Here is a 13,239-nt window from a genome sequence, read left to right as displayed (position 1 = left end):
TAGAAATCAAGAGAGAATATAAACATTGATGGAAATGTGATGAGTAATTTTGTTGGAATCTGGTTTTTTATTGCATCTTTCCAGTAATTTCTTTATATTGCATTACAAAAATATCCATTCACAATGGACTAAAATTGTTTTAAAATATTGTGTGAATCTTGCCCACAGATAGTTCAAGAAGTTCTACTTTAGATGGGCTAGAAACCCTTTTCATTTTAACTCATTCCAATTCATCTATGAGGTAGGAAGTCAATTACGAAGTAGGAAGGACCCTATCTTGGTCATTCCAGTGAGTGGGCTTTGTGGGTTCTGTAGGCCTTGTACTCAAGGCTCTGGGCATCCCAGTGTCCCCCTTGCTATATGGCACTTCATCACTTACAAAGCCAATGAAACAGAATGGGTGTCATTCCCCATTTACAAAGGGGTCTCTAGGCTAGTGACTGTGAGAAGCAGCCTGAGAAGCCACAGCCCCTTCCATTGCCCAGGGCTGCCTGGAACAGACGAGGGAGCAGGAGTTCAGCTGAATCTGATCTACCTGGGAGCTCATCCCCTCAGCTGCCTTCACAGTCACAGCTCAGTCTCTGTCAGCTTGGTTTCTTTGTTTTTTGGTTTGGATTTTCTGTTTGTTTGTTTGTTTCAGAGACAGGGTCTTGCTGTGTTGCCCAGGCTAGAATTGAACTCCTGGGCTCGAGGATCCTCCTGTCTCAGCCTCCCAAGGACCGGGGACAACATGCCTGGGCTACCACACCAGGCTCTCTCAGGTTGTTTTTGATGTTTCCTAAAAGTTGCTCCAGGCAACTGCAAGTTGCCAGGTCCTGGTGCAGGTGGTCTGCTGGCCCTCTGGTTCCAGAAGCAGGCCTCTCCCAGGCTTCTGTCACCTGCATTTGCTTGCTGGTGTCCACCAGGAAGAGCAAAGTGGTAGAGCAGGGAGGAGACATGGGAGTGGATTCTGACCTCTCTCTGTCCCCACCAATGGACTCTCTCCCACGACTCAGTCTCCACTCACTGCCTGTGAGGTCTGAACATCCTGTCCTCTGCCTTGAATGTCAGATCATGATAACCCTGGGCTTTTTCTCTCCTTGGTCATTCTGCAGGTTTTAGCACTGTAGGTAGTGTCCTCCCAAATAAACACATTCTCTCTTCTGATTCTCCTCTGCTTCTGCTTCCTTGTTGTTTTTTTTAATTTTTTATTTTATTTTTTTTTTTGAGATAGGTTCTTGTTCTATCATCCAGGCTGGAATGCAGTGGCGTGATCATAGCTCACTACAGCCTTGACCTCCCAGGCTCAAGTGATCCTCCCATCTCAGCCTCTTGAGTAGTTGGGACTACAGGCGCATACCACCTCCTTCGCCTCCTTCACTTCATCATTTCTCCATCTCCTCACCTGGCTTCTCCTCCACCTGCTCCTTAAATGAAAGTGTTTCCCTGCATTCCAACCTGGAGCCTCTTTCTCCTGCCCAGCAGTTTTCCATCCTGGCTGTCCACTGGAGTCATCTCTGGACTTGAAAATACACAGACACAGAAACATTTGTTGACTTCCAATGGCCTCAGTGGATGACCTGAGGTGACCTGTCTCATATTGCTAACATCATCACCCAGGAATGTCCCTTCTCCCTCTTTATCTTGCATGACTCTGTGCCTATCCTCCTACTGCTCCCTCTCTCTCTACTTGAAATAGCTTCTCTAGTCCTCTGTCCTGCAGAGTAGAGCCCATACTTCCTTCAAGGCCTTCCCAGACCCCCAGGCCAGAATGAATCACTTGCCTCTGGTTTTTATGATCTTTTGTTTGTAAGCTTGCTTCTATTATTATTTGGTAATCATTCATTTGGAATGTTCTTGAACAAACTCAGTCTGAAATATTCTCACCTGTGGCCCCCAACGAACATGGGTACCAATCTGAGGATATCTAAACTCATCTCTCATACTGGTCTTTGAAACCTAGAAGCAGCACAAAGGTACTTTTTCACACATTGATTCATTCAACAAACATGTACTGAGGGCCTACTCTGTGCCAAGTGTCATGCCAACTGCTGGCTGCAGAGATGGAGAGAGCTAAGTGTCCCTCAATTCTGGGAGGAGGTGAACTCAGCGGGGCTGCAGGAGCCCAGAGAATGGGCACCCAATCATCTCAGCAATCAAGGAAGACATGGACTTAAGCCAATAAGAATGAAGGGTGTCAAGGGGGATGAAGGGGAGTCATGCACACAGACATACATTTAAATCACAGCAAACATTTTGTGATTTAAAAGGAGGCAATGAATAACCAGGAAAAAGTATGATATAGAGATTATGAAAGAATTCCAAGTAGCTCAAACCGGAAACCTCATGGGGGCTACAGTGGGCTGAATAATGCGCCCCAGGGATGTCCACATCCTAATCCTCATAAGTTGTGACTATGCTTTCTTACATGACAGAGGGGAATTTGCAGGTGTGATTAAGTGAGGGATGTTGAGATGGGGAGATAATTTTGGATTATATGGGTGGGTTCGAGGTCATCACACTGTGCTCATAAGAGGTGGCCAGGAGGGTCAGAGAGAGGAGATGAGCTGATGGAAGCAGAGGTCAGAATAATGTGGGGTCCATGAGCCAAGGAATGCAGGAAGCTTCTAGAAGCTGGGAAAGGCAGGAAATGGTCTCCCCAAGTCTCCAGAAGGAAAGCACCCCTGCTGACACCTTGATTTTAGCCCAGGGAAACTCATTTTTGGATTTTTGACCTTCTGAACTGTAAGATTATAAATGTGTGATGTTTTAAGCCACTAAATTTATGGTGATTGTTAAATCACCCACAAGACGTAGCACAGGGCCCAGGAGTGAGAGCGGGAAGAGAGAGATGCAGGTGAGGGTGCATCTGAGAGTGGGAGGAGGTGAGGGTGCATCTGAGAGTGGGAGGGCCGTGAGGGGCAGCCAGTAGGGAGCCACTGAAGGCGGCTTCCCAGAGCAGTGGCTGCTTCGGATTCCAGTTTCTGAAGGGCCACCCGATTCAGTGTGGAGAATGGCTGGGATGAGGAAATGGTAACAAGACCAGAATAACAGTCATCAGCCAGGAGCCAGAAGCCCAGAAATGAGGTGAGGCCATTTGCAGAGAGGAGAGGTCGTCTCAGGGTAGGTGTTCAGTGTTTGCAGGGTGACTTGTAGGTGCATGTGGAGGTACTGTCACCCACAGGATTTGGGAACTGATTATCGAGAGAAGAGGGAGAGAGGAGGAGAGCAAAGCTCCCAGCCCTCTGTCAGGGAAGCCCAGGGGAGGAGCAGGTTTGGGGCATGGGAGATGATGAGTCCCATTTGGATCGTGGCATCTGGGAAGTCTTTGGGATTTGGGATACGTGATTTAACCTCTCAGAGACCCTCATCTCATCCTCTGCAAAACTAGGATGGTGAACTTCCTGCAAAGCCCGTTATATGAATAATGCATTCCTGTTGCCTGGCCTGGTGCCTCCAACTTAGCCAACACCTATGCATGGCCGCTATGATGGCAGGCAGAATGCAGGCACCGTGCAACAAAGAGGAACTGCTCCCCTCAAAGCTTCCACTCTTGTTCCCTTGCTGCCTTCTCTCCAGAAGGCTGGTCTCCCCAGGGCAAAGGAGAGCATGATCTGGACCTCTTAGAGTTTGATCACTGGGTTTGGGCGTGGAGGGGATTCTGGAGCCTGGTGAGTGCCTCAAGCCTGGGTGCCTGGGATGAAGATTTCTCCTGCAATGTGAGAGATGGCCGCCCACCTTGAGGCTCAGCCCTGGAGCTTGGGGATGGAAGAGGAGATGGGATGGGAGGCTCTCAAACTGCCTTCTCTGGGATTTTGGCTGTGGAAGGAAGAGTGTGTGAGAGAAAAGCTGTGGGAAACAAAGCGGCGCCCAGAGCTCTTGCCATGCTCCCCCTTGGATGCTGGGCATGGTGGTCAAAGCCAGCTAGGCTGGCCCACAGAGTTCGAGGGAGGGCAGCATTGCCAGGCATGCAGGGAGCCAGCTCCCCATGTGTGGGGCTGCTGACCTGCAAGCAGGGGCTGACTTGGGCCTTCTGGGTCAGAGAGCTGGATGTGGCAGAGAGGTCTGTAGGTCCAGTGAGTCACTGGAGGCTGAGCTGGCACAGTGCAGCCGCTGGGCTGTGACCAAGCTGGGACTGAACTTCTTGGATCCCCGGAAACCCCTGAGGCTGGGGCAAACTAAAATAATCTGTCACCCCAGGCCAGGGCTGGCTTCTTGGGGATGTGACTCATGCAGTTGCACAGAGCTTGTGCTTAGAGGGGGCCCACACTTAGAAGTGTCCTGTGCTAGGTTTAATGCTCTGCTGTTGCAATCTGTAATTCTTGAAATCTGTACTTTTTTTTCAGGAGGGGGTTTTTATTTTGCACTGGGTCCCAAACATTTCATAGTACATCCTCCCATAGGCCAAGGTCACCCATGTGGACCACACGCTGCATGTCAGAATCTGCAGCTTCTGTCAACGAGACCCTTGGGAGGTGGGGACATTGAGTCTCCCTGTTTGGTCCTCAACATCACCTTGTCCAAGGCTTCACTAATTAATGGCAGCTGAATTGAACCCAAACTTCCCCGAACACACCTCTTGGCACCTCTGTCAGGGGCAGTGCACCAGGCAGAAGGCATTGAAGAGCCCACCAAACTAGACATCTGTTCTACTCTTATAAAAATCAATAAAGGAAAAAATAAAAAATAAATCAATAAAGGGAAACTGACATGTGTCGTGAACTTACAATGTGACAGACACTGTTAGCCACTTTCTGTATAATCCTCACAAGCAGCTTAGGGTAGGTATACCTCTACCTGTCTTCCAGAAGAGAAAACTTGGGCCCAGAGAGGGTAAGAAGAAACTTGCCCAAGATCACACAGCCAGCAACAGTGGGGCTGAGACAGGAACCTGGGCTGTGTGGTTCCAAAGCAGCCAGAGCTTCTGCCCCTCCCTGACCCACCCCGGCACCCAGCCAACCTCAACAGCTCTTTAAGAAAGTGAGTCCCGCTTTGGGAATGTTCTTAGCTGAAGTCCCAGAAGCCTCCTGCTGAGTGCACACCTGTCTGCAGACTCTCACCTGGGATGACAGCAGAAGCCCAGGCTGGGACTGTGGCTGAGAAGACCAGTGTGGGATCAGATTTCCCCTCAAACTGACTGGCTTGTTGCCAAACCATGATTTCAAATGAACCACCCTGGTTTATTACACTGAAGAACACTTCAGAACACATTTGATTTTCAGAGGAAGTAAATATCCCCAAAAAGGAGAAGTGAAATAAAAACAAATCACATCCTTACCCCCAAGTAGTTACGGAACATCTTTTTTGCTAAGCACACTATACAAGGAAGTGTCACAGGCAGCCCTGGTCCTCCAAGCAAAAGGTAGGCAAGCAGGATTAACAATGATTAGGAATTGCAGCACCTGTCAATGGTAGGCACTTAAGCTTTCCTCGGCAGTACAGGCATACCTCGGAGACATTGCAGGTTCATTGGCGGTTCAGTTCCAGACCACTTCAATACAGCGAATATCACTTCATTGTGCAAGTTATATGTATTTTTTGTTTGTTTGTTTCCCAGTACATATAAAAGTTATGTCTATACTGTAGTCTATTAAGTGTGCAATAGCAGTATATCTATTATGAGAAACAAATGTGCATACCTTATAATTAAGGTATGCAATATGCTTTATTGCTAAAAAATGCTGACGATCATCTGAGTCTTTTTGCTGGTAGAGGGTCTTGCCTTGATGTTGATGGCTGCTGACAGATCAGGGTGGTGGTTGCTAAAGACTATGGCAATGTTCTTAATGGCATCTAGAATGGTGAGTCCTTTCCAGAAGGTTTTCAATTTACTTTGCCCAGATCCATCAGAGGAATCACTGTATGTGGCAGCTATAGCCTTAGGAAATGTATTTCTTAAATTATAAGACTTGAAAGTCTAAATTACTCCTTGGTCCATGGGCTGCAGAATGAATGTTGGTGTTAGCAGGCATGAAAACAACGTTAATCTCCTTGTATATCTTCATTAGAGCTCATAGGTGATCAGGTGCATTGTCAATGAGCAGTCATATTTTGAGAAGAATCTTTTTTTTCTCTGCAGTAGGTCTCAACAGTGGGTTTAAATTTTCAGTAAACTAGATGTGCTGTCATTCAAGCCTTGTTATTTCATTTACAGAAATAATGAAGTGTTATTTCATTTCTAGGAAGAGTTGATTTAGCATAATTCTTAAGAGTCTGAGGATTTTAAAAATGGTAAATGAGCATTGGCTTCAACTTAAAGTCACCAGTTGCATTAGCCCTTAACAAGAGAGTTCAGCCTGTCCTCTGAAGCTTTGAAACCAGGCATTGACTTCTCCTCTCCAGCTATGAAAGTCCTAGATAGTATTTTCTTCCACTAGAAAGCTGTTGTGTCTCCACTGAAAACCTGTTGTTTAGTGTAGCCACCTTCCTCAGTGATCTTAGCTAGATCTTCTGGATAACTTGCTGCAACTTCTATATCAGCACATGCTCCTTCACTTTGTACTTTATTTTGTATTTGTTTGTTTGTTTTTTTTAAATACCCCTTGGTGATCTGCACACCTTGTACTTTTATGTTACAGAATGATTTCTTTTCTTAAACCTCATGAACTAACCTCTGCTAGCTTCAAACTTCTCTTCTGCAGCTTCCTTGCCTCTCTCAGGCTTCAGAGAATAGAAGAGAGTGAAGACCTTGCTCTGGACTAGGCTTTGGCTGAAGGGATTGTTATGGTTGCTTTGATCTTCTATCCAGACCACTCAAACTTTCTCCAACTCAGCAATAAGGCTATTTTCCTTTCTTATCATTCGTGTGTTCCCTGAAGTAGCACTTTAATTTCCTTCAAGAACTTTTCCTTTGCACATTCACAACTTGACCATTCAAGGGCCACCTCCTCCCTCCTTCAGGCCTCCCTGACTGTCCTTCACAGAATGGGAGGAAGCAAAGAAAACCATGAAAAATGACTCTCTTATGCCGAACGTTTATGAACAGTATTATCAGAGCAACTTAAATTATCTCTATAACTCATGGCCTCATTTTTTTAAATAATAAAATATGTAATACTCTTTACTATAAATTCCACATAGCCAACTGGTTTTCACAGAATGCTTTCACTGATTTTTGCCAAACTCTTGTATCTCTAACCAACCTATGGTTGCAGTTGATGAATGACATTAATGCTGTAAATGAAGACATTTTTGTTTATACTAACTGGGTGCAATCAAAGGGAAACAACAAAGATATAAGTCAGAACTTCATTCATCAACAACATGAATGACTTCACTGCAGAATAAGACAATAGTTTTTGAAAACTGGAAGAAAATGCTCTTGGTTTTTTATGCTTTTCACAACATAATGACTAAAGACATGACATATTTTTAAAAAGCAGCTTCTTTGAAATATAATTGACACATGATAATTGTCCAAGTTTAAAGTGTACAATCTACTAAGTCTTGATATATGTATAGACCCACAAAACCATTACCATGATCAAGATAATGAAGATATCAGTCAACCCCAAAAGTTTCCTCATGCGCAGTGGCCTTGATTTTTTTTTTCATTTCTACATGAATGTAGTGGGCAATGTTCTATTCTAATGCCAATATCCATTTTTTCCATCCTTCCCAATAGAATCTTAATTTTGATCAGGTTTCAACTCCTCCACAGTATGATCTGAGAAGGTTACTCTTACCCCAGGACTAGGCATAGATCCTAATTAACCTAACCATTGCATGACATTCTCTTATTGACTGGGGTGGGGATGTGACCTATGTTGACCAATCACACTATACGAAATTTTATCCCATGCTTAGGAGAGAGACTTTTCCTGACTTCCTACAGGATGGACCCAGGCAACACGATCCTGGTTGTCACTGTAAGTTATCTTGGAACCACAGGAGAACTGGCCTTACGATGAAGTCAGCATTGAAGGGGTCAGAATAGAAAGAGGGACTAAATCAATCACTGAGTGATTGATGGCAACATTAAGTCTCTGATTGATTTGCACCTGGAGCCTGCCTATAGTCAGCGGCTGTATAGGCAGCTCCTAAGAGGGCTGCCAATTATTCCTGCCTCCTGGTCTTCAGGCCTTTGATAATCCCCTTCCCTTGAGTGTGGACAGCACCTGTGACTTACTCCTAAACAACAGAACTGGGATGTCATGTCTGTGATATGGTTATATAGACTGAGACTTGCATGTTGCACTCTCTCTTTTGCCTTCTCAGTCTGCACACTTTCATGAAGGAAGTGGTCATGTTGGAGATTTCCACATGGCAAGGAGGTGAGGGTGGCTTCAAGACAATAACCAGCAAGGAACTGAGGCCCTCAGTCCAGCAGCCCTCAAGGAACTGAATCCTTCCAACAACCATGTGAGTTTGGAAGCAGATCCTTCCCCAGCTGAGCATTCAGATGAGACTCCAGCCCTTGCCAGCAACTTGATTGCAGTTCTGTGAGAGAGCCTGAAGCAGTGGCAAACATCAACATGTGCCAAGTCTCCTAACTTAATGAGACTGTGAGATAATAAATGTGTGTTAAGGCCGGGTGCCATGTCTTACACCTGTAATCCCAGCACTTTGGAAGGCCAAGATGGGAGGATCACTTGAGGTCAAGAGTTCGAGACCAGCCTGGCCAACATGGTGAAACCTCCTCTCTACTTAGAAAATACAAAAATTAGCTGGGTGTGGTGACACACACCTGTAGTCCCAGATACTTGGGAGACTGAGGCAGGAGAATTGCTTGAATTCAGGAGGTGGAGGTTGCAGTAAGCCGAGATTGTACCACTGCACTCCAGCCTAGGCAACAGAGTGAGATTCTGTCTCAAAAAAAAAAAAAAAAAGTGTGTTATTGTAAGCTACGAAAGTTGGGGTTAATTTGTTACACAGCAATAGATAATGAATATACCACCCTATCTCTAGGCTTTGAGTTAAATGAGGTAATCCATTTCCTATGTATTCAGTCCACTTAGAGTTAGGGTTTTCTGTCACTTAATACCCAAGAGCGTCTTCCTATGGCATATTCATCCCACTAGCATCTAAACTGCTCAAGAGCAGGACTTCATGACCTCCTAATGCCTCAGTGGTGTCAGTAACTTTGTAGACTGTATGAATTAAGAACATTGTTGGCCCTGATTTCTGCTTCTCTTCTGACAGCACAATCCAGCAACAATCAGAATGGAACAAAACTCAGAAATGGAGAAGCCTTTGTCCTTAGTTACAAGTCATTTTTATTTAGCCAGCAAGAGTTTATTACTGTTTACAGAACCCTCTACTCGATATTGAAGGGGGGTGAGAAATGTATTCCCTGCCCCCAAGGAGCTTGCACCCATGCTAAGGACAATTGAAGTATGAGAATTGTACAGCGTCTAGCAATGTGTAACATGGGCAGGTTAATAGGGCACTTCAGTTGGGACAGGCTTCAGGGACAGAACCCGGAGTCACATGAGCAAATGCAGCTGGTTGTCTGGGCAGGGAAAAGTTCCATGAGAAAGAACTTGGAAGCCTCCAGTTCGTGCCTCCAGTGATGGGTAGGGCTAGCCAAGGAGGAATGGGATGCCGGGACACCAGACGAGACGCTTCCCCAATAATATAGTTTGGGGGCTGTTTGGAAAGCTGTTTGTCTTCTCATCAACTTAGTACCCTATCTCTGAGTTTGCCCACCCCTCACAGCCAAGATGGGTCCATGAGATTACCCCTTCTGAGAACTGGGAATTGGGGCTTAGGTGCTGGTCAGTTTCTACACAGCTGCAGTGGAAACATGTACTCTTGGGAGCTGCAGGATGGTCTCTCAGTAGAGAAGGGAAAGAGGCCTGGGACCTGCAGAGAGGGGGACAATGAGGCAGAATCCCAGAGAGCCATGCTGAAGAAGGTCTCTATCGTCCCATAGGAGAGACCCCCAGAATGTCCGTCTGGGCCCCCTCCCTTCCAGAACTGGGGGAATCCCTGACCAGCGGTGGGGACCACAAGGCACACCTACACCTGTGTCAGATTCACTTCCTGCCACACAGAATCTCAGAACAGGAAGAGGCAAGAGATCCAGGCAGATGCCAGGCCAGCCCCCATGGGGCAACCTGGCTCTCAGAGGTGCCTCTTTAGCTAGTATAATGTTTAGAAATTGGGGCCAGGCACAGTGGCACAGTGGCTCATGTCTGTAATCCCAGCACTTTGGGAGGCAGAGGTGGGTCGATTACCTGAGGTCAGGAGTTTGAGACCATCCTAGCCAAGAGAGGGAAGCCCCGTCTCTACTAAAAATACAAAAATCAGCTGGGCCTGGTGGCAGGTGCCTGTAATCTCAGCTACTCGGGAGGCTGAGGCAGGAGAATCACTTGAACCTGGGAGGCAGAGGTTGCAGTGAGCTGAGATGATGCCATTGCATTCCAGCCTGGGCAACAGAGTAAAACTCTGTCTCAAAAAAAAAAGGTTAGAAATCGGAAACTTTCCTATTAAAAATTCCAGATTTTTTAAATTGTAAGGGCTTGGGTGCTCAGGCCCTCATTCTTGTTGGATAGCTGTTGGTGAGAACAGAGAAGAGGCTGTCCCTTTTGCCTGGTTCCCAGTTGACTCCAACCCTACCCCGTCAGGGCAGACAGTTTTATTACCATTTGGCCTGAGGACACTAATTGATTTTGCAATAATAGAGCTTGTCTCTCTCTGTCTCTCTTTTAAAGATTTCCCCAAATCTTTAAAATGGAGAGAATGGACACGTAGAACCTTGTTGGGGGTCAGAAGATGAAACCCTTGCAAGATGAGCTGTTTTCTGATGATCTGCTTTTGCCAAACAAAATATCCCAAACAGCAACCATTTTATTGGTCAGGAATTCAGAGCATGAGGACTTGGGAATGAAAAGAGAACCCAGGAAGAGAGCAGAGGGAAAGCTTGGCCAAGGTGCACCATGGGCCACAACCAAAAGAGGCTGCTCAGATTCTTGGTCTCCACTATGGTCATTTATCAGCAACAGGGTCACGGTGGGGCCCCATCTGGTGTCCACCTGAGGAATTCTGGCTTCTCAGAGCAGGTGAGCATTGGGGCTAGGCCCATGGAAGCCAGGCTTTGAGAGACTTGTCCTGCGTTTCCCAGCAGTGGTCCAGGGAGCTGAAGGAAACCTTTCAGATCAGCCTGGGAGGAGATGAAGGATTGTTCTAGGTGCAGTAGTTATATAGACCGCTTCCCTGGGGTCCAGGGAGGCCTGAGAGTGGCCTGCAGACTTGTTTTAAAAACAACTAAGGAATAATAATGGGGCCCTGGAGGCAGGGGTCTTCTTGTCCATCTCATTTGTACTCATTGTTTATAGATGAGCAAGATGAGCCTTTGGGAAGAGACTTGCTCAAGGCCACCCAGAAGCCGGAGTTGAACATGGGCCTGTCCTCAAAGCCCGTGTTTTCAAACAGGGCTTTGAAACCCTTGGAAGCATGTTACAGCCCTGTTGAGGGAGATGGTGGAGAAGATGACTCATTCCCATCCAAGAGGAAATAATTTAGCCTCTGAAGGAGAGGAAAAGTCAGTGGGGGGTGGTTATGACCTAACGAAGGGAACCTGTAGGAATCTGGGCAGAGGGGAAAGAGGTGTGAGCTGGAGCAGTCAGGGTGGCCTCCTGGAGGCTGTACTTTTTCCCCCCTTAAAAAAAATAACAGCTTTATTGAAATATAATTTATATACAGTACAATTCCCCCACTTACAGCATACAATTCAATGGTTTTTACTGTAGCCAGAGTTGTGCAACCATCACTACAATCAATTTTAGAACATTTTCATCACCCCATAACTCTTAGCAGTCATTCCTCATTGTCTTCTCTTTCCCCAGCCTCTGACAACCACTAGAGTACTTTCTGTCTCTCTGGACTTGCCTATACTGGACATTTCATATAAATGGAATGTGGTCCTTCGTGACCAGCTTTTTTCAATGAGCATAATGTTTTTGAGGTTTATGCATGGTGTAGCATGTGTCAGTACTTCATTCCTTTTCATGGCCTAATAATATTCCACTGTATGGATGTACCACATTGTGTTTATACATTTGTCAACTGATGACATTAGATTGTTTCCATCTTTTGGCTAGTATGAACACTACTACTATGAACACTCATGTATAAGTTTTTGCATGAACACGTTTTCATTTTTCTTGGCAACATAACTAGGAATGCAATTACTGGGCCATATGCTTAACTTGATGTTTAACTTTTTGAGTAACTGCCAGACTCTTTTCCTAAGTGGCTGCACCATTTTACATCCCATGGGGGAGGCTGGACTTTTCGTGTATGCTCAGATGTGGATTCTTTTCTTTCTAACTTCTGGCAGGCTGATTTGGTGGAAATCCAGGGAAGATGGGAGAGGAGGGTGTGAGGAGAGAGCAGCAGGGCAGAGAGGCCTGAGGATCTTTTCACCAGAGCCCTGGGCTCAGTCCTGTCTGGTCCTCACTTGCCATGTGGCCTTGAGCAAGTCACCTCCACTCTCTAGACCTCAGTTTCCTTATCTCTAAAATGAAGGTATTAGATCTGGAAGATTTTGCCCCCGGAGGACACTTGTGATATCTAGAGACATTTCTGGTCGTTACAGAGAGAGGCTGATGCTATGGGTATTTATGGATCATAGGGAGGCCATGGATAGCGTTAAACCTCCTGCAGTGCAGAAGGCAACCCCAATAACAAAGCATTAGCCGGCCCCAAATGTCAATAGTGGCCAGGTAAAGAAATCCTGCATGAGACTGAGGTGACCTAATAGGGTCCAGTCCTGCTCAGTCACTCTGGGAAATGCTCTGGGAAAAGACTGGGCTCGGGAGGCATTTTTGAGCACCCAGGCACTTAGAAGAGAGGCCTCACGGTCCCACCTGGGGTTGCTGTGGGTCTTGCATTTGTGTAAGCTGTCCGGTGTTCTCCATCTGCGGTACCCAGCACAGGTGAATTAGATGCCAGGCTTGGTGGATGAGCAGCCCGCCTTGTTGAGGAGTGAGCTCCTTGTCACGGGAAGCATCCAAGAGGAGGCGCGTGCACGTCTGTCAGGAATATGGAAGAGGTGCCCTGGTTCTGGTCTGAGGCTGCCCTTGAACGATTTCCAGGCTCCCTTGGGCAAGGCTGTGGCTCCGTGTGGGACGAACTCCCCGCCAGCTCTGGGCCTCCCCACCTGCCGGCCCGCGGTCGGCACTAGCACAAGCGGAGGCTGTCTTCCTTCCCCCGCGGCCCCACGCCAAGTGGAAGACTTTTCTCTAAGTTTCCCTCTCCGAAGCCCCGCGGACCTCCCGCGCCCCAGCCCCAGCCCCAGCCCGCGGAGGCGGCACC

Source organism: Colobus angolensis, unplaced genomic scaffold (assembly GCF_000951035.1).
Source record: "Colobus angolensis palliatus isolate OR3802 unplaced genomic scaffold, Cang.pa_1.0 Scaffold3, whole genome shotgun sequence".
NCBI lineage: Eukaryota > Metazoa > Chordata > Mammalia > Primates > Cercopithecidae > Colobus > Colobus angolensis.
Note: the sequence above shows the minus strand (reverse complement) of the source record.